The sequence below is a fragment of the Phascolarctos cinereus genome, unplaced genomic scaffold (assembly GCF_003287225.1).
Source record: "Phascolarctos cinereus isolate Bilbo 61053 unplaced genomic scaffold, phaCin_HiC Scaffold_726;HRSCAF=1367, whole genome shotgun sequence".
Classification (NCBI taxonomy): domain Eukaryota; kingdom Metazoa; phylum Chordata; class Mammalia; order Diprotodontia; family Phascolarctidae; genus Phascolarctos; species Phascolarctos cinereus.
Window position 1 is genome coordinate 132,196,499 of NW_027556098.1, and position 19,688 is coordinate 132,216,186.

Here is a 19,688-nt window from a genome sequence, read left to right on the forward strand (position 1 = left end):
CTGATTCTGTAGCACATGAAAGTATGGCAGGGTGGGGTGGGCAGCTAGGTAGTGCAGTGGGTAGAGCGCTGTTCCTGAATTCAGGAGGACCTGAGTTCAAATTTGACCTCAGACACTAGTTGTCTGAGCCTGTGCAAGTCACTTAACTCGAGTTACCTCAAAAAAAAAGTATGGCAGGTTGCACTGCCTGTTTGATAACTCTGATCTACAATAACTCCAAGATATCTTTCTTGCATCATACCTGAAAGCTTAGACCATTGCTACAGCTGGTGCTTTCCTTTCATTCTGCTGTTACTAACTTGTGGATAAATGTAGGCTCTCTAAATGTTGTTGAAGAAAGACTTCTGTAATCCAGCCTCTTTTCCAAACTGCCCACCTGCCAGTGGTGCTGATAACTTAAGACCAATATCTGAGGACCTCTAATTTCCTCACATGGACAATAGGGCAAATGAGATCGTATGTGCAGAACACACAGAAGTTACATTTGCTTCATCATGAACCAGTGACCATGACCTCTGCTGTAGAGCAGGGTTTGCTCATTCTTTTGGGGATAGTGAGGCAGGTCACCCACAGAAGTAGGGACAGATCCCACACATGACAGAGTACTATAAATGTCTCCCTGCCAAGCATTCATAGTCAGGCTGATTTGAAAATCCTTGGCATGTTTTTGTGGCTAATCTTCACAGCAACAGTCAGTAATGGATGGGACTCATCTGCTGGCTCTCATGGGCAAGATCCAATCTCCCTGATCTTATTTCTCCATCTGTAACATAATAGGGTTGGATTACATCACAGACTGCTAAAGTCTCTTCCAGTCTTCCAAGTCCTATGATCCTAAGATCTGCCCATGATACTAACAGGCTGTCTTTTTAGTAGCCTGGCCCAAGAAGTGTTTAGTGCTAACAGATGTACTTCTGTGGCAGCTAAGAGATTGGCATCAGTGAAAGAGTAAAGATGGCCCTGAACCAGAATATGTGACCATGCCAATGCCTATATTCTCATCATCTGGCAAATTTGCATTCTTTTGTTATAGATCGATTCTGACACACTAGTCCACGATGAAGATGCTACTCTTCGGTTCACACCCAAAGAACAAAGTCTTCCCATTTATTTTCTCTTTCTCGCTATAGACACTGGATTTGCTTGCCATCCTTCTATCACTGGAATACAACCTACCAAGGCTTCCATTCTCCATTCAATCAGACAGAATTTTTTTCCCCTAGAAGGGGAAAATATTGTAACTGGAAAGAGGAAGGTTGCTTCCTCCTCTGTACTTGGGGGGACAATTAACTTAATGCTGGCCTGTCTCGAGATGAGTTTGAATAATCCACCTGCTTCAGCCACAAACCTGTTGGAGCTAACAAGAGGATCCAGAACTCTTGAAAGCCATGACCTGCTCTTTCATGCAAGCCTTTAATCCATAAGGAGCCATGTGGTGCTTGACAGAGTGTCATTCCTCAGCAGGGAGTCACAGTTGAAATTAGAACTAAGCTGTAATCATGGTATGTCTTGGGTGTGTGGTGCAGCCTGGAACAAAAACCCCCCAAACATGTTCTTACTGTATAATGCACACCCTGGGGTGTTATTGCTTTCATAAAATGTATTTTCTAATTGTCAATTTGCCAAATGATGGCCCCATGCCTGCAGATGTACTCCTGTTAAAAGCCTAATTTTCATTCAAACATGCTTCTTTTATCATTGCCTTCACTGGAGGAAACCTTTGGAAAGAAGAAGTAAACTGGCTGTGAATCAGCCAAAGGAAACTCAGAAGAAGAGGTGGGTGGGGGATGGAAGGAGCTGCCATCTTGGATTATCCTTCCACAGTGAACAAACCCTTTTTTGCCTCTGAAGGTCCAAACTCTTTCTTCTCTGGAGGCTGCAAATCAAATTATTTGATCTTTTCCCCTGGAAACTAAAAGTACCTTCTTCTCTTATTGATATCCAATGCAGAGAAAAGGGTGGTGGATTAAAAGCAGGAGACCTGCAATCCAATCCCATCTCTGATACTCACTACTTAGTGTGTGACTTTAGGAAAGTCATACTTTCCCTTTCTGGTTGCCTCATCTTCCTCACTTATCCAAAAAGGCCAATGGAGAGGATTACCTCTAAGGTTCTTTCAAAAGCTCTAGTTATCTATGATGTGAGAGAAAGCTTGTTTAATCATTTTTTCCTCCATTAGACAAATACTTCTTTCCCTTCCTCCCACCTAGAGTTTGTTTTTTTTCTTTATCAGTACAAATAAATGGAATTTAAAATTAGCTTGTCTTTGTGTTGTGTTGAGTGTTATTTTAGGGATATTTACTACTGTGCATTCCAGTATCTTTCTGGACATTAAAGCCAGAAAATGGAACAATTGTTTCTGCATTAGCAAGTCACACAGACAAAATCCCTGTGCAGCCTCTTACAGTCATGTCAAAATGAATCATTAGTATCTTTTTAAGGTGCCCCAGCTATCCCATAATGGGTCTGTACTGCAAATGTATCCCAATTATTCATTTACTCACTTCATGAATATTCAAGAAACATTAAAGGCACTAACAAAACCCATGAGGATGGGGAAGGACAAAGCTTTCTATCCAGAGGGTTCTTGCTTACATGTAGGAGGGCCCCTTGGCACTCATGGATGATTGGTTAGAAAGAGAATAGGGTTCTGAGGCTAAATACAAAGGCTGCCTGTGCTAGCCATTAGACTGGGGCATTTGTAGATTCACCTGGTTATTGTCCTGTTGAATACCTGCCTTAATCTTGGGGCCAGCATCAGGACAGATTTTGAAATTTAAAATGTCCCCCTAGTTAGGCCAGTTTCTTCACTGTTTCTCAAATGGAGCGAGCTCATTTCACCTTCTTAATTTTATCCATGTTGTGCTCATTAACCCAGCTTTATCTATCTTTTCAAACTTTACCTATCCTCTCTGCTTTTACTTTTTTACCTCCCACTCACTTTCCAATCCCTAGGAATTCAGTTTCTGGCATCATGACTCAACTAAAACTGTTTTCTCCAAGAATTTGCAATAATCTCTTAATTGTTGGATATCTTTTTTTTTTTTGTGAAGCAATTGGAATTAAGTGACTTGCCCAGAATCACACAGCTAGTGAGTATTCTGTGTCTGAGGACGAATTTGAACTCAGGTCCTCCTGACTCCAGGGCCAGTGCTCTATCTACTGAGCCACCTAGCTGCCCCTTAATTGTTGGATCTAATGGACTTTTCATGCAGTTGAATATATCTATATGAGCAATAAACTACTTTATTTTCTCCTACGTAATCTCTATTTGCTTGGCTTTTGGGACATAAAATTCTCCTGCTTTGTCTCCCACTTTGATTTTTTTATCTGAATCATTATCCATTCCCCCTGCCCCAACTCTGTGTTAGGCCCTCTTCTCTTTGCTCTATATCTTCTCTTGGTGGTCTTATTACCTTGCATGGGTTCAACTGTTATCCCTATGAAGATGATTTGTAAATATATGTTATTTATATGTGTATATGTATATATGTGCATATATATGTATATATATCTATATATATATAGTTTTATTTTATCCCAAAGGTAAATAAGGAGACAATAGAATTTATTTAGTGAGAGAATAACATGGTTAGACCTATCCTTTAAGAATAATATTTTGAATTGAACATTAGAAATAGATACTAATCAACTGGGCAATGACTTGGCAAATTGTGGCATGTTTATGTAATGGAATATTACTATGCCATAAGAAATCATGACTGTAGAGAAACACAGAAATACTTATGTAATGTGTGTAATCAATGGCTTTGGCTAGAATACACTCCATGAAGGATACCTAGGGCTGGGCCTCTTTTAGTGACCCAGTTGTTCTGTTCTTTTCAGGGGGGATGCATCTTCTGGCTAAGTCCTGAAAGACTTGGTGCTTTGGGATAAAGCAATGAGCCCTGAGTTGTTCCTTGGTTCCTCTCAACCCTTCACCTCCAGGGGGCAGAGGCTGCATTAAACCTGCTTCAGAAATGACTAGTCACAGGGCAGCTAGGTGGTGCAGTGGATAGAGCACTGGCCCTGAAGTCAGGAGGACCTGAGTTCAAATCCGGCCTTAGACCAAACACTTGACACTTACTAGCTGTGTGACTGTGGGCAAGTCACTTAACCCAGTTGCCTGGTATCATAATAGAACTCTCAAGTTGGAGTTAGGAAGATCTGAGTTCCTATCTTGCCTCAGAAACCTACTATCTTTGTGACCCTAGGAAAGTCATTTAACACTTATGTGCCTCAGTTTCCTCATCTGTGATTTAGACTAGAGGGGGCTTCCTAAGTCCCTGACAGCTCTAATCTATGACTCTAGGTCCAATATAATACACAACTATGCTCTGCTTCTCTGAACTATCTGGCTTTCCTTGTTCATTGATCATAGATTGATATTTCAAAGCTTATTAATGGACATTGAGAACAGTGAGATGAAGTCCATGGGCCAATACTAGTAGTAAAGTTCAATTCTGTGATTAAAGTCCAGAACTGGGGGTCAGGAGACCTGTGGCCTAATCCTGGCTCCACTGCTGCCATCACTGTTTGCTGTTGGGCTGGGCACTTCATGTCTCTGGGCCCCAGTTTCCTCATTTGTAAAATGAGAAGGACTTAATTGGGTGATTTCTATAATTCCTTGCACTTCAATGGTGATTATATAAGCAGTCTTCTTCATTTCTCTAGGTCTCAGTTTTCTTATCTGTCAAATGAGAAAATAATGACTGTACTGCTAGCATCATGGGAGAGTTATGAGACTCCAAAGAGATAATATGTGTGAAAATGTTTTGAGAAGTATAAAATGTTCCCTAAGTGTAAGTTGTTATTATTATTGTCATGAAATCCAGCTGGCTTTGCCCAGCTGTTAAGTACATGAGGCATGTAGCCTATTTGTCTCTAGATAGAGCCCAGAGAGACTGGCATACAGAGTCCCTTTGACACAAAAGATAGCAGCCTATTGTGGATGATTGATAATAGGAATATTGATTGTGCCTTCAAGGCATTGACATTTTGAAACCATACCGCATTCTTAAGGAACAGAATAGTTGCCAAAGCATAACATGGTTTTCATTTCAAAGCAATGTTCGTGATATGTAATATCATTGTATTCTGTAAGAGAGCCTATAGGGGCAGCTGGGTGGCTCAGTGAATAGAGTACCAGGCCTAGAGTCAGAAAGACTCATCTTCCTGACTTCAAATCTGGCCTCAGACACTTACTAGCTGTGAGATTCTGGGCAAGTCATTTGCCTTGTAACCTTGTTTGCCTCAGTTTCCTCATCTGTAAAATGAGCTGCAAAAGGAAATGGCAAATCACTCCAGAGTCTTTGCCAAGAAAATCCCAAATGGGGTCATGAAGAGTCTAAAATGACTGTGAAAGTCAAAGAAGGTTTGTCCTTCTTTCTTGAGGAGGACCATGACATCAGGGAGATGATGACATAACTTGCAATTGACTTTGATTTGAGTCACCAGTCTCACTTTCTCCTCCAGAGCCATCTGGGTCCAGTGGCCAGATATCGATCAGGACAAGGTGGGAGACCTTGGCCCTTTAAAGCTGGGTTCTTTTCAAGTCCTCACTCTGAGTGAGGCAACGACCATCTGGTGACTAGGCCTATTTAAGGAGTGAGTTAAGGGATGGCCCCTTTAATAAAAAAAAAAATCAAACTGAGAGGGGAAGACCCTTAGGGTTGCTGCTAAACAAGAGCAATAGAGGAATACTGTAGGAAGCAATGTGGTAAAGCAAAAAGTGAACTCATTTTTTTGGTGAGAGGACCTGGGCTAAAATCCAGGGTAATCCTCCGTACTTTGCCTCTGTAACTTGCTCTCCTCATATGTAGAATTAAAGGATTAGGTGAGATAACCTGTAAAATTTCTTTCAACTCTCAAATGTATCTATGATTATAGAGCACAGCTAAAGTCCCACCTCCTCCAGGAAGTCTTCTTTGACTTTCCCAGCCCATACTGATCTCTTATTTTTTCCTTTCTTCATGCCATTGTTCCTTTCTTGAGGAGGTGATGTTCTATACTAGAACAAGGGCTGACCAAGAGTTGGGAGAAATCAAGGCTTGAATTCAGCCCCTAAAGCTAATTACTCATGTGACCTTAGGCAAGTTATGTTCCCCACCTATAAAATAGAAATTGTTGTACTCTCCACCCAGGATTATTGTGAAAATCAAATGAGATTGTATATTTAAAGTGTTTTGCAATCCTATACAAATTCAAGCTATTATTAACTCTTAGACTCAGCATAACATGGTGGAGAGACAGCCAGACTTGGGTTTAAGTCCTTTCTCTGATGTCAACTGACTATATGAACCTGGGTAATTTATTGAACCTTTCAATAGCTCAGGTGACTCACTAAGATTTTGAATAGTTGTTGATCTACCTTGGTAAAGGAAATTTCCTCACTGGAAGCTGCATCTTCCCAGGTCTGGACAAATGAGGAATTTCTGTAACACTTAAGATTTAGCAGTGTTCATTTAGCAATTGATTACTTATTTTTTGATTTGTATTGTTTTCTTTTTTTGAATATTTTATTTTCCCCCATATTATTTACCTGTAAGGTAAAACTAATTTTAACATTTGTTTTTTTAAAATTTGAATTCCAAATTCTCTCCCTCCTTCCTTCCCCTCCCCTCTCCCTGAGACAGTAAGCAATTTGATATAGGATAGACATGTGCAGTCATGTAAAACATATTTCCATATTAGTCATGTTGTGAAAGAAAACACAGATTAAAAAAAACCCCAAAAAAGTGAAAAATAGTATGCTTTGATTTGCATTCAACTCTGATGGGAGATGGAATTCATGATATACCCCTAAAATGCAAAGACTATGTCTTTGGGACCTGGACCCCAAACCCCTGAACCCAGATCTCTGGTGTTCACCTGAGGCACCTGGCCAATCCCAGTCAATAATCCTTTTAAATGCCCTTTCATTGTGGCCCTCATTTTCTGTACCTGGCCCACCCCAAGCTACTTGCCACTCCTAGATCCCATCCAGATCTTCCCGTAGTAGTTCTGTATAAAAGTACCAATTTTATCTTCATCAAATGCACAGATTCCTTAAGAATCTGGTCTGTTTTTATTGGTGTTACAACAAACTCAGTACTTGGACTGAAAGAAGGCCTGAGTGGTTGAACTTTTTTGAGGCAGACTCCTGCCCTATGCCTTTGCATTTTGGGGTTCCTAGCACTCCTAGACTGCAGCATCTCCATCAATTCTTTTTCTGGAGGTGGACAGTAGTTTTCGTCATGAGTCCTTTGGAATTAGTTGTCTTGGATCATTGTATTACTGAGAATAGCACAGCTGACTATTATACAATATTGCTATTATTTTGTATGATGTTCTCCTGATTCTGCTCACTTCACTTTGCATTTGTTCATGTAAGTCTTCCCAGGTTTTTCTGAAATCATCCTGCCTGTCATTTCTTACAGCACAATACTATTCCATTACAATCATATACTACAACTTGTTCAGCCATTCTCTGATTGATGGACATCCCCTCAATGTCCAATTCTTTGCCACCACAAAAAGAGCTGCTATGAATATTTTTGTACAAATAGTCTGTATTTTTCTTTAATCATTCCATTTGACAGACCAAATGGTGAAATGTAAAGATGGCTGAACAGTGATTCAGAGGACCTCAGGCTAAGTTCTGGTTTCATCACTAACTATCGTTGTGACTTTAGATAAGTTGTTCTACTTCTCTTAGTCTTAATTTTCTCATTTGTGCAATGGTGTAAGACTTGTAGGTCTTACTTCACAGGGTTGTTGTATAGATCAAATAAGATAATATATGCAAAACAGTTCATAACTAGAATTCTCTACATCAAGGTATTGTTATTTCTATATATCTTTCGGATCTGACAATCAATCAGGAAACATTTACTGTTATTGTTTGTCCTTTGTGTTAGAAAAAGACCACGTGGGGTGATGCCTTTTGACTCCTGCATAGACTGGATTTAATTGAGGCAGAGCTGCATGAAATTGTCATCCTCACTTTCTCTTCCAGACTCACTGGAATTCAGTGGCAAGACCAAAGTCAAGTGGCAATAGTTCAGGATGCAGTGGATGACCTTAGTGTCTTCATATCTGACCAAGTTTTAAACACTCTGAAGAGCCTGCTTCCATTGCCTTAATGGCCTATTAAAACAAAATGTTCACACCTGCCTATTCTGCCAGGGAAGTCTACACATGCTTGGGGTAGACATCACCCTGACTCACTGATGGGTTTGAGGCCTGTCATTACCTTCAACCTGGTTTAGCACATCAATACCAGGCATTGTGCTAAATAATGGAGATACAGAAACCAAAATAAAATTGTCCCTATTCTTAATGAACTTATATTTTATAGGTGGAGACACCATGTATGCATGTAAATATATACAAAATAAACACAAGATAAAATTTTAGGGAGAGGCACTAGCCCCTGGGGGATCAAGGAAGGTCTTAACCAGGAGATGATGATGGAGTTAATTTTTGAAAAAAATAAGAATTCTAATAGGAGAAGTGGATTCTAGGCATAGGGAATAGTCTGAAGGAAGGCACAGGGTTGGGAGATGCAATTTGGGGAGCAGCAAGAAGGCTAGTTAGCTGGACTGTAGTTGTACAACTTGTGCCTCTCAAGCTGCATGCAACCACAAAACTCTTAAATGCTGCCCTAAACCAATTAAAATATAATGAGGATATGTTTAGCAAAATAAATAAAAGCATAGCACAACATAGATAATGTTAATTTGTCATTCCTAAGTCAATATGTGGCCTACAGGAATTTGTTTGTACTTGAATTTGGCACTGCTGGTGCTAGACTATAGAAAAGGTGGAGGGGAATTATGTGGAATAAAGCTTGGAATTTAGGTCAGAGCCAGGTTGTGAGGGACTTTAAGTGCCCAAGAGGGGAATTTATATTTGATCCTAGAGGTAAGAGGAAATCACTGGAGATTACTGAGTAGGGAGCAAAATGGTCAGACTTGTTCTTGGTATCTCTGTAGGAGATTAATTGAAGAAGGAAGACTCTACTCAGGGAGACCATTTAGCTATTGTAAGAGGTGATGAGTGCCTGGATTAGAGTGATGTAGAGAAAGGAAGATGCACACAAGAAGTGTTGTGGGGGCAGGGTAGACTAGACAAGTCAGCAATTGAATATATATGTGGAGTGAGAAAGAGTGAGGACTCTAGGAGGATGCTGAGGTTGTATACATGAATGATTAGAAAACTGTTGGTGCTATTAGTAGAGACAGAAAAGTTAGGGTGAGTGGTTTGGAGTGAGCTTGACATCTTAAACCTATGTTTTACCTTATACATACTCCCTCATAAACTTGGTCCCTTCCATAGTTTCATCACTAACTCCAGCTAACCTTCACTGATTGCTAACAGTCGATCCTGTTCAGTAAGGGTCTAGCTTCTTTTTGATTATTTCTGGGATAGCTGTTGACAAGTTTGTCCCTGCCTTCAAGGAACTTGCAATTTAATTCAAGAAGATGACATATATATATATATGTGATGTATGTATGTATGTATGTGTGTATGTATACACACACACACACACACACATATACACACACATATATAGAAAGGTTACTGACAACACAAGACAGACTATGCTAGGGCTGAAGGAGTGGTACAGACAGTAAGAACTATAGGAGTGGAGAAAGGGAGAGGTCAAGGGAAGCTCCAAAGTGGAGGTGCAGCAAAGATTGAGTGAGAAAAGGTTGCTAAGATTTGGCAATAAAGGGAGTGAGCTGGAAAGTTTTTTGGAGTTCAGGGTGGGAAGAAGAAGGAAAAACAGCAAGGCACAAGGGAAAATGTGTTAAATTTATAAATCAGAGAACATGACTGCATATTTTTCGTCTTTTCCTTACTATCTGTGTGTAAATCACAATCTTTCTAGGCCTCAATTTACTCATCGGAAATATGAAGAGAATGGACTTGATGACATCGAAGATATCTTATAGTTCTAAATCTGTGATTCTGTGATCCTGCTTGATCTCTCCCTCCTTTCCTTCTTTTGATCTGAGCACAGTATAATCAAATCTATATTGTCATCATTCCTTGAGAAGGCACATCAATTGTTTTTTTCCTAAGGATCAATGTAGCAGGCCTGTGGCCCCCCAGAATTCTCCCTCCCTGGCCATCTCTTCTATATATATTATTTCTCACTGATAGAATATGAGCTCTTTGAAGGCAGAGTCTGTCTCGCTTTTGCACGTATATCTCCAGCCTTAGAAGAGTGCCTGATGATTGATATTCTTCCATTCATTCATTCCTGTGAAATGCCAGGGAGTGGAATAAGAATGACAAATTCAAGAAACTGGGAAAAGATCAGCTTGGGTGGAGCTGAGGTGTCAAACTAGGAGCAATGGGAGATAAAGTTGGATAAGTAATTTGGTTGAGGTTTTTGAATAATAATTGTAGTTGGGAGAATTGATCATGAGGCCCTGATAAACTGATTTCAAACCATCTCACCTGGTAAAATTATAGATTGTTATTGAGTAGGTAAAGGAGACAAAGAGGTGTTAAGGTTTTAAGTAAAGTGTAAGGACATGCTTCCACTCAGCCCTTTGAGGAGTGAAATTTCAAGATCAGATACTAGATAAGTAGAGAGCTACTGGATGACTGAAGCCTCACACACACCTCTGATGGCCCTTTTTTAAGTGAAAGTTTTTATGTTTTATTTTTTTCCAATTACATGCACTAACAATTTTTAATATTCATTTAAAAAAATTTGCTCCAAATTCTCTCCCTCTCCCCTCCTTGAGAAGGCAAACAATTTGATATAGGTTATACATGGGAAATTGTACAAAACATATTTCCATATTAGCCATGTTGTAAAAGAAAACAAGAAAAATAAAAAAAGAAAAATAAAGTGAAAAAAGTATACTTTAATCTGCATCCATCTTCTGTCAGTTCTTTCTCTGGAGGTGGATAGCATTTTTCATTATAAGTCCTTCAGAATTGTCTTCGATCATTGTATTTCTGAGAATAGTTAAATCATTCACTGTTAACCATCATATGATATTGCTGTTACTGTGTACAATGTTCTCCTGGTTCTTCTCACTTCACTTTGCATCAGTTCATATAAGTCTTCCCAGGTTTTTCTGAAAATGTTATACTCATCATTTGTTATAGAACAACAGTATTCCATCACAATCATAGACTACAACTTGTCTAGCCACTTCCCAATTTATGGGACTCCTCTCAATTTCCAATTCTTTGCCACCTAAAAAAAACCAGATGCTATAAATATTTTTGTAAATATAGGTCCTTTTTTTTTTTTTAAAGGCAATTGGGGTTAAGTGACTTGCCCAGGGTCACACAGCTAGTAAGTGTCAAGTGTTTGGTTTGAGGCCAGATTTGAACTCAGATCCTCCTGACTTCAGGGCTGGTGCTGTATCACTGCATCACCTAGCTGCCCCAGGTCCTTTTCTTTTTAAAAAAATTTCTTTGAGATACAGAGCTAGTAGTGGTATTGCTAGATCAAAGGGTAAGCACAGTTTTATAGCCTTTTGGGCAGAGCTCCAGATTGTTCTCTAGAATGGTTGGACCAATTCACAACTCCACCAACAGTTTATGAGTGTCCCAATTTTTCTACATCTCTTCCAACATTTGTCATTTTTCTTTTCTGTCATATTACCCAACTTGATAGGTGTGAGGTGGTATTTCAAAGTTGTTTTAATTTGCATTTCTCTGATCAATAGTGATTTAGAGAATTTTTATATGACTATAGATAGCTTTGATTTCTTCTTCTGAAAACTGCCTGTTCATATTCTTTGATCATTGATCAACTGGGGAATGACTTGTATTCCTACAAATTTGACTCAGTTCTCTATATATTTGGGAAATTAGGCCTTTATCAGAGGAACTTGGTGTAAAGTCCTCCTGAAACCCCCTTCCCCTGTTTTTTGCTTTCCTTCTGATCTTGGCTGCATTGATTTTATTTGTACAAAACCTTTTTAATTTAACATGACAAAATTATCTATTTTATATCCTGTAATGTATTCTATCTCTTGTTTGGTCATAAATTCTTCTGATAGCTCTTTTATAAAAAGCAAGATAAATGTTCAGGGAGTCAGTTGAAATAGGAGATAGCCCAGAGGAGTGTGAGTTCTAGATATTGAGAAGAGATAGAGTTGTGGAAGCACCTAGGTCTTGGGTTGGGGAAGGGATTTCTTTCTTTCCTCTCCTTCCCTACTGGCCATGGTTTTTATAGTAGTAGGAGGCACAATGTGTAGTAGGGAAAAGGTCTAAGGAGTACAGGGAGTCACTCAAGGCACATGATCAGAGGAGCTTTGTGAGTCAAATGAGAGTTATCTTTGGTCTTTGAGAATTGAACTTCAGAGATGAACAACCCTATGGAGTCCAGCCAAGAAACTTCAGCAGAAATGTTGTACTTGGGGGAGCAATATGAGGTCACTAGGATGAGAGAGAGTATATCAAAGAACTGAAACACCAGAGGTGTGAGTTGTCTGAGGTATGTGTTTCCCTAAGAGTGTGCCTCTCTTCTGTGTGTCCACTCTTCCATTGACATTGTGTATATTTGTGGGAAAATTTGCCACAGGTTTGCTTTCTCAGTAAATACTTTTGCTTTGAGCCCATTCTATTATCTGGAAGATTATTAAAGATGCCTCTACTGGTAGGGGCTTTGGAGCACTGATTTTAGGCATAAACACCTACATAATACTTCAAATCTGTGATATTCATCTCTTGGGGGACACAACCTATGAGTGTGATGTGGCAATGGGTAGCCCAAAATGAGATGCACAATAATAATCATAACTTAGATTTCTAAATAGCTTTAAGATTTGCATATCACTTCAAGATTTACATATCACTTTCCCCTACAATAATTCAGTGGCCTATGCAAACCATTTGCCCCACATTTTGTCAACCAAGAAAATGAGGTTCTGGGAAGTTAGGTTCAATGACTTATCTAGCTTCACAATGCTAATAATTCTCAGAGAAATGTTGGTTTTCAAGCTGAGGAGTTTGAACTTTATCCTGTAGTCTATGGGATGGAGAACCATTGGGGATTTATAATTGAGCAATTTATGAGATCCTTTCTAGGGAGTTGGTTAATTTTTTAAATTTTAAATTCTGTCTCTTTTAATTTCTTTGTAACATTTATTCATATAAGTAATAAGGAAATGCAAGAGTCCCTTTGGAGTGTTGCCTGAGGGATAAAAATCAGGAAAGGCTTCATGGCAGAGGTGGGCCTTTAGCTGACCTTTGAAGGATGGGTAGTCACTCCATGATTGGAGATGCTACCCAATTTTATTTTCCCTCTCCTTCTTTTCATTTTGGATATATCACAAGTAGGTTGAGTGGAGCCCATTGTTGAAACTAGACCCTTCTAACATATTGCAATTTATATTGCTCAGTGTGATGTGTGAATCATCTGGAAATAAATCTGGGGTTAGATTCTCCCAGGCTCAAATATCAGAAGCATAATCAGCAAAAATCTATTATTCCAATTCCTCTTTCCCACATGGCCTATGATTCTCAAATGAGTGCTTATAACCTTGACCCTAATACTTATTGGGTAAAGTATTGATTGGGTCAGTAAATATTCTTGTGTCATCTGTAAACTAACACCCTCCTGGGGAAGGAAACAAAATGTTTAAGACTAATAGTTATCCAAAGTATGTTTGTAATTAGACATTATTGATTAAGGATTTTTTGAAACTAATGGGCTCTGTGATAAAAGGCCTATCTTTGGAGTTTTGAAGAGTTTAAATAATGTTGAACTTTCTTTCTGAAAATCTGTGACTTTAATCACACCTCTCTCCTGAGGAGAATTTTTAACCAGTTCCTGATTGTTTTAAAGAAAGCATATTAGAGTAGAGAGGTATTGTAAGGAGAGTGGATAAAGGACTCTCTGTAGAGTTAGGGAGACCTGGGTTCAAGTCATACCTTTGACATATACCTAATTAACTGTGTGATTGTAGGGGACAACCTAACCTCTGAGTAGCCTAGACAATCTACAAGTAGCAGATGAGATGCTCACTTGCATTAGGGATGGAACTTTCCATACCAGGAATTCCCTATACCAAAAAACCATAAATCTGGAAAGCAACAATAATAGAATGTCAGAACTGGAAAGGACCTTAAAAATGATAGGATCTTAAATTTAGAGCTGGAGAGGACTTTTGAGGTCTGTTAGTTCAACACCCTCAATTTATAGATGAGGAAACAGTAACTTAGGGAGATTAAAGTCACAATCCTGGTGACTCTATCAAAGTTCTTTTCACTTCATTGGAATATTCTTCATCTAGACCCTTATTTTATAAATGAAGAAATAGAGGCCTGTTGAGTAGGGAAATCAAATACCTGCTTACAAGATTTTATTTGACAGGGTTTAAAGGTCCCTCTTAAAAAAAGAGAAGCAAATGAAATGGGGCTGACAAAGCAAACTTTACCAACATAAAAATCTGCAGTTCTTGAAGACAGACTGGATTCCTGAGAGAAATATGCAGCAAAGACCAAATTGTCCCCTTCACAATGTTTCTAACAACTGACCATTCATACAACATTTATTTTTCCAAGAACTTGTCAGGATGAATGGGATTTTGTTAGGGAAATGGGGTCTACAAGGTAGAGCCAAAGAGAGGCTTAGTTTCTTCTTCGGTACCAATAGCCCCATGATACTATGATTTCCCAGTTAATAATGACCTTTCTAATGCCACTCCCATTTAACATTATATTTATTTGTGTAGATGTAGTATTGCTGTACATGATGTAAACTTTACTAGGGCAGTGCCTACATCCTATTCCTCTTTATACTTTTCTTAGCCCTTAGCAAATCCAGAAATGGGGTTGGGAGCTGTCCGGTGCTGAACCAGAAAGAGACTGTGCTTTTCTTGGAGTAAAATGATCAAATAAGATATCTTACCAAATAGGCCATTCTTCTACACTGACAGTTCTTAGTTCCACTATTCAGGTGGTGGAGAACATTATCTAGAACAGCTTACCACCACCATCCAGGAGGAGGAGGTCTACCACTCAGGAAGAAGATGAAACTTCTAAAACTCACAACATGCATTCCTTGTAAATGGCTTTCTACTAAATAATGATGCAATGGAAGGAGCACTGGGCTAGAAGTCAAGAGACCTGGAGAAAGAGACAAGCTTTTTTGAGTTCCAATTTTCTTATATGTCAAATGGAGGTAATGATTCCCTTACTGCCAAGGTTGTTATGACATTAAATGAGATAATGGGTGTGAAAGCACTTTGAAAAATTAAAAAACATTGTACAAATAAAAAGGACTGTCATTTCTCTATTATTGTTATTTTAAATGGGATTCAGAGCTGGGTTTGGGAGCCAAGCCTGATGAGTAACTGATTCCTTTAGACTGTGTACTAATCATCATTAGCAGCACAGAGGGGCCAAAGGCTGGTGATCTCATTGCTGCCAGCAATGTTCCTTTAATTGCCCAAAGCTCAGGTTTGAGCTTCCATTAGCTCCTGCATTATCCTATGGTACTTTCAGCAATTGTTTTCTGTTTGCAGGTGGAGACAAACAAAAACAGACACAGACCTATTTGAGGATAGGGAGGAAGGGTGCTATGAGGAGAAAAATGACTTGGTATATTACTCAGAGGGAAAAAAAGAAAAAGAAAAGAAAACACTATTGTTCCTAGTAAGGATAATCTTTGACAGAATAGTAGTGGCAGTAATGCTGTCCCAAACGAAGAGTTTCAGAAATGCTGGTTTAATGCTTAAACAAAGGAATTTATACAACAGAACCCATGAAGTAGTATCTAATTTCTGGGTTGGAGGGGGAGGTTAATGGAGGAGAAGGAGGAGGAGGAAGAGGAAAAGGAGGAGGAAGAAGAAAAGGAGGAGGAAGAGAGACACACACAGAGAAAGAGAGAGACAGAGATGGGGAGAGAAAGGGAGAGATAGAGGTAGAGAGACATAGAGAGACAGAGAGTGAGATAAAGAGGAATATGCAGTGACACTGAGACAGAGATGGAGAGAGAGAGAGAGAGAGAGAGAGAGCGAGAGAGAGAGAGAGACTTGGGTTAGGCTGAGATAAAGGGACACAAGGTTAATTTTCTGTCCATTTAAGCCATACAGAGATATGGGACGAAGGGAACTTGAAAGTTTGGACTTGGAGCAAATTTAAAGTTGAAAAAAGCTCAGAGATCATCTGCTACAACCATTCAATTTTACAGGTGAAAAACTTGAATTTCAGAGATATTAAATGACTTGTCCAAGGTTACACAAATATTTAGTGGCAAACCAAAATTTTGAATTGTTTTTCTGACTTTAAATCCATTATATTTTGTACAATTAGTGTTTATATTAAGGTTTTAATACCAATTCTAACACTTACCACTAGGGTAGTCTTTAGCATTGCTGAGGCTCAGTTTTCTTACCTGTAAAATGGACATAATAATACTTCTGCATAGTTGTTGCTAGAAAATATGTATATAAATATGGGCTATTATGATTGATGATCTTACTGACTGTGAATGGAGCCAGGAAATAAAAAGAAAAAATTCTTTTTTTGGTGCCAAAACTTCTTTTTTATTAATTTATTTTGATTTATAAACAATCACTTCCATATGTTTTTGAGTTTAAAATTTTTCTCCGCCTTCCTCCCACCACCCTCCCCAAGACAGTGCACAATCAGATATAGGCTATACATTTACATTCCTATTAAACATATTTTCACATTAATGAGGTTGTAAGTAAAAATTAAAACCAATGGGAGGAACCATCAGAAAGAGGAAACAAAACTCAACAGAAGAGAAAAAAAAAGATAGCCATTCAACTTCCATAGTTCTTTCTTTGGATGTGGATAGCATTTTCCATCACGAGGCCTCTGGAGATGTCTTACATCCTTGTATTGCTGAGAAGCGTTAAGTTTATCAATATTAGTCATCATACAATGTGGCTGTTATTGTGTACAACGTTCTCTTGGTTCTGCTCACTTCACTCAACATCAGATCATACAGGTCTTTCCAGGTTTTTCTGAGGTCAGCCTGTTCATCATTTCTTATAGCACAATAGTATTTCATTACATTCATATACCACAACTTGCTCAGCCATTCCCCAATTGATGTGCATCCTCTCAATTTCCAATTCTTTGCCACCACAAAAAGAGCTGCTATGAATATTTTTGTACATGTGGGCCCTTTTCCCATTTATATGATCTCTTTGGGATATAGCCCTAGAAGTGCTATTGCTGAGTCAAAAGGTATGCACATTTTTATAACCCTAAGAAAAAAATTCTAATGAAGAAGAAAAGTAATTATCTAAAGAGACCAAAGTTGGTACTTAGATTTTTAAAAAGATATGTACAAAAGGTTTTATTTTTCATTCATTGATCAGGATGATTGGAGATGGCTCTGGTGTGTGTGTGTGTGTGTGTGTGTGTGTGTGTGTGTGTGTGTGTATGTGTCTTTAGAAATAATAGGTCCACTGGAATAGTGGGAAATGATAATGGGTAATAGAGAGAGAAGGCAGAATTATTCAGCTCTAATTTTACTTCTGATTTCTCTGCCAATACTCATCCACTTTGCCTTCCTCCTCCACTGTGTTAGTATCCAACTTCTGAGAGGAGAGGAGAGATTAAATTTTAAATTAAATTTTTGATTAAAGCGGCCATCCGTTGACTCAACTTCTTAAAGAGGCCTATTCACTGAATGGGTATTGCCTCACTCAAAATGACAACTTGAAAAGACCTTAGCTTGAAAGGGCCAATGTCTCCCACTGGGAGACTTAATCCTGGGCCATCTCCAGTCATCCTGATTGATATCTGGCCACTGGACCCAGATGGCTGCGGAGGAGAAAGTGAGGCTGGTGACTGTGCATAGCCCTCCCTCACTCAAATAAATGTCAATTGCAAGTCATGTCATCATCTCCCTTATGTCATGGTCTTCTTCAAGGATGAAGGACAAACCACACACACAGCTCCCAACTTTTACCCTTATGACCAAGGCATAGTCCCTTCAGGAAAGTTAACTTCTGCAAAGGCACTTGGCAGAAGTTATGTGGTTGCCATTGGGAAAACTCCTTGGGCTCCAATGCAGATCTTCAACTATCCATGTTATCCCTTGCTCTCATTACATGAGTTGCCTGCCTTCATGATACTCTAATACCTCAATGAGCCATAAAGGTGGCACTGGGTTCTTGAAGATTATGCCAGTAGGATAAGCTCTGGCAGGTTTTACCAAGCTGGAAAGACTTCGACTATGGTCCAGGTGACAGATTGTGTTTGTTGTCTGGGAACCATCCTATCTAAGTGACTGAGAAGCTCATTATCAGTATGTTGGCCAGTACCTACTGGATTCTTTTACCTTGACTACCTGTTAATCAAACTGAATTAATTTTCTTTTCCTTACTTCCACCCTTTAGACTCTAACTCCTAACTCTCTTGTTCATTTCCTTTATTAATATCCACCATCTCCAAATAAATCTTTGGCTCCAAATTCCTTCTTTTTCTTGGTCTATAGCCATCACAGTTTATTCTTTCTCCACCCACTGCTTAAGAGGATCTTCACCTTACCTGTCATATCTCATTCTGCCAGACTCTTCCCATTTTAAGAAATAGTCATAGAGCCTTAAAGCTGGAAGGAACCTTATATGCTACCCAATGCAATCCCCTCATTTTTCTCCTGAGCTCTCTATGGGCTTATGGTTAAGTAAGCCATGATTTTCTTCTTCTCTATAAATGCATTTTTTAATTAACAAAAATCTGTTTTTTCATCTTCCCATCTCATTGGAAAAAAATTCTTGTTACATATATGTGTAGTTGAGCAAAACTAATTCGTACTTTGGCTAAGTTCAAACACATATGTACATATAATATACATATATATGCAAACAACATGGATATACACACATGTGTATATATGCATATATATGTGTGTGTGACTATTTAACCTATCTCTGTTTCTGTTTCTATCTCTCTTTCTAACTGAAGCCATTGCTACTCTGTTAAGAGGTGGACAGTATGTTTCATTGTGTGTCCTCTGGTGGTCATTGTATTTATCAGAGTTCTTAGATCTTTAAAATGTGGCTGTCTTTTAAAAATGTGTGAAATTGTTGTTTAAATTATTCTTCTGGTTCTGTTCACTTTACTCTGCATCAAGTTTCTTTTAATTTTTCTAAGTTTCTTTTAAACTGTTCCCTTCATCATTTCTTACACCATAATAGTATCCCATTATATTCATATACCATAACTTTTCAGTTATTCCTCAACTGATGAGCACCCCTTTAGTTTCTAGTTCTTGGCACCACAAAAAGAGCTTCTATAAAGATTATTGTAAATATTGGTCTTTTCCCTCTTTTTTTGAGTGCTTGGCACGTAATAGGTATTTAATAAATGTTCATTGAATTGAATTGAATTGAATGGAATGGAATCTCTTTGGTGGTATGGACCTAATAATACTATTACTGGGTCAAAGGGTGTGAAGAGTTTGGTGAGTTTTGGGGACATAGTTTCAAATGGCTTTTTAGAATGGCTAAACCAAATAATAGCTCCACCAATACTGCAATAAGGTACCTGTTTTTGCACAACCTTTCCAGCATTTGTTATTTTTGTCTTTTTGCCAACATTGTAAATCAGATGAGTGTGAGGTTCAACTGCATACCTGATTTAATTTGAATCTTTCTATTTATTAGTGATTTGAACATTTTTTTCATAGGGCTATTGATAGTTTATATTTCTTCCTCTGAAAACTGCCTGTTCATATCCTT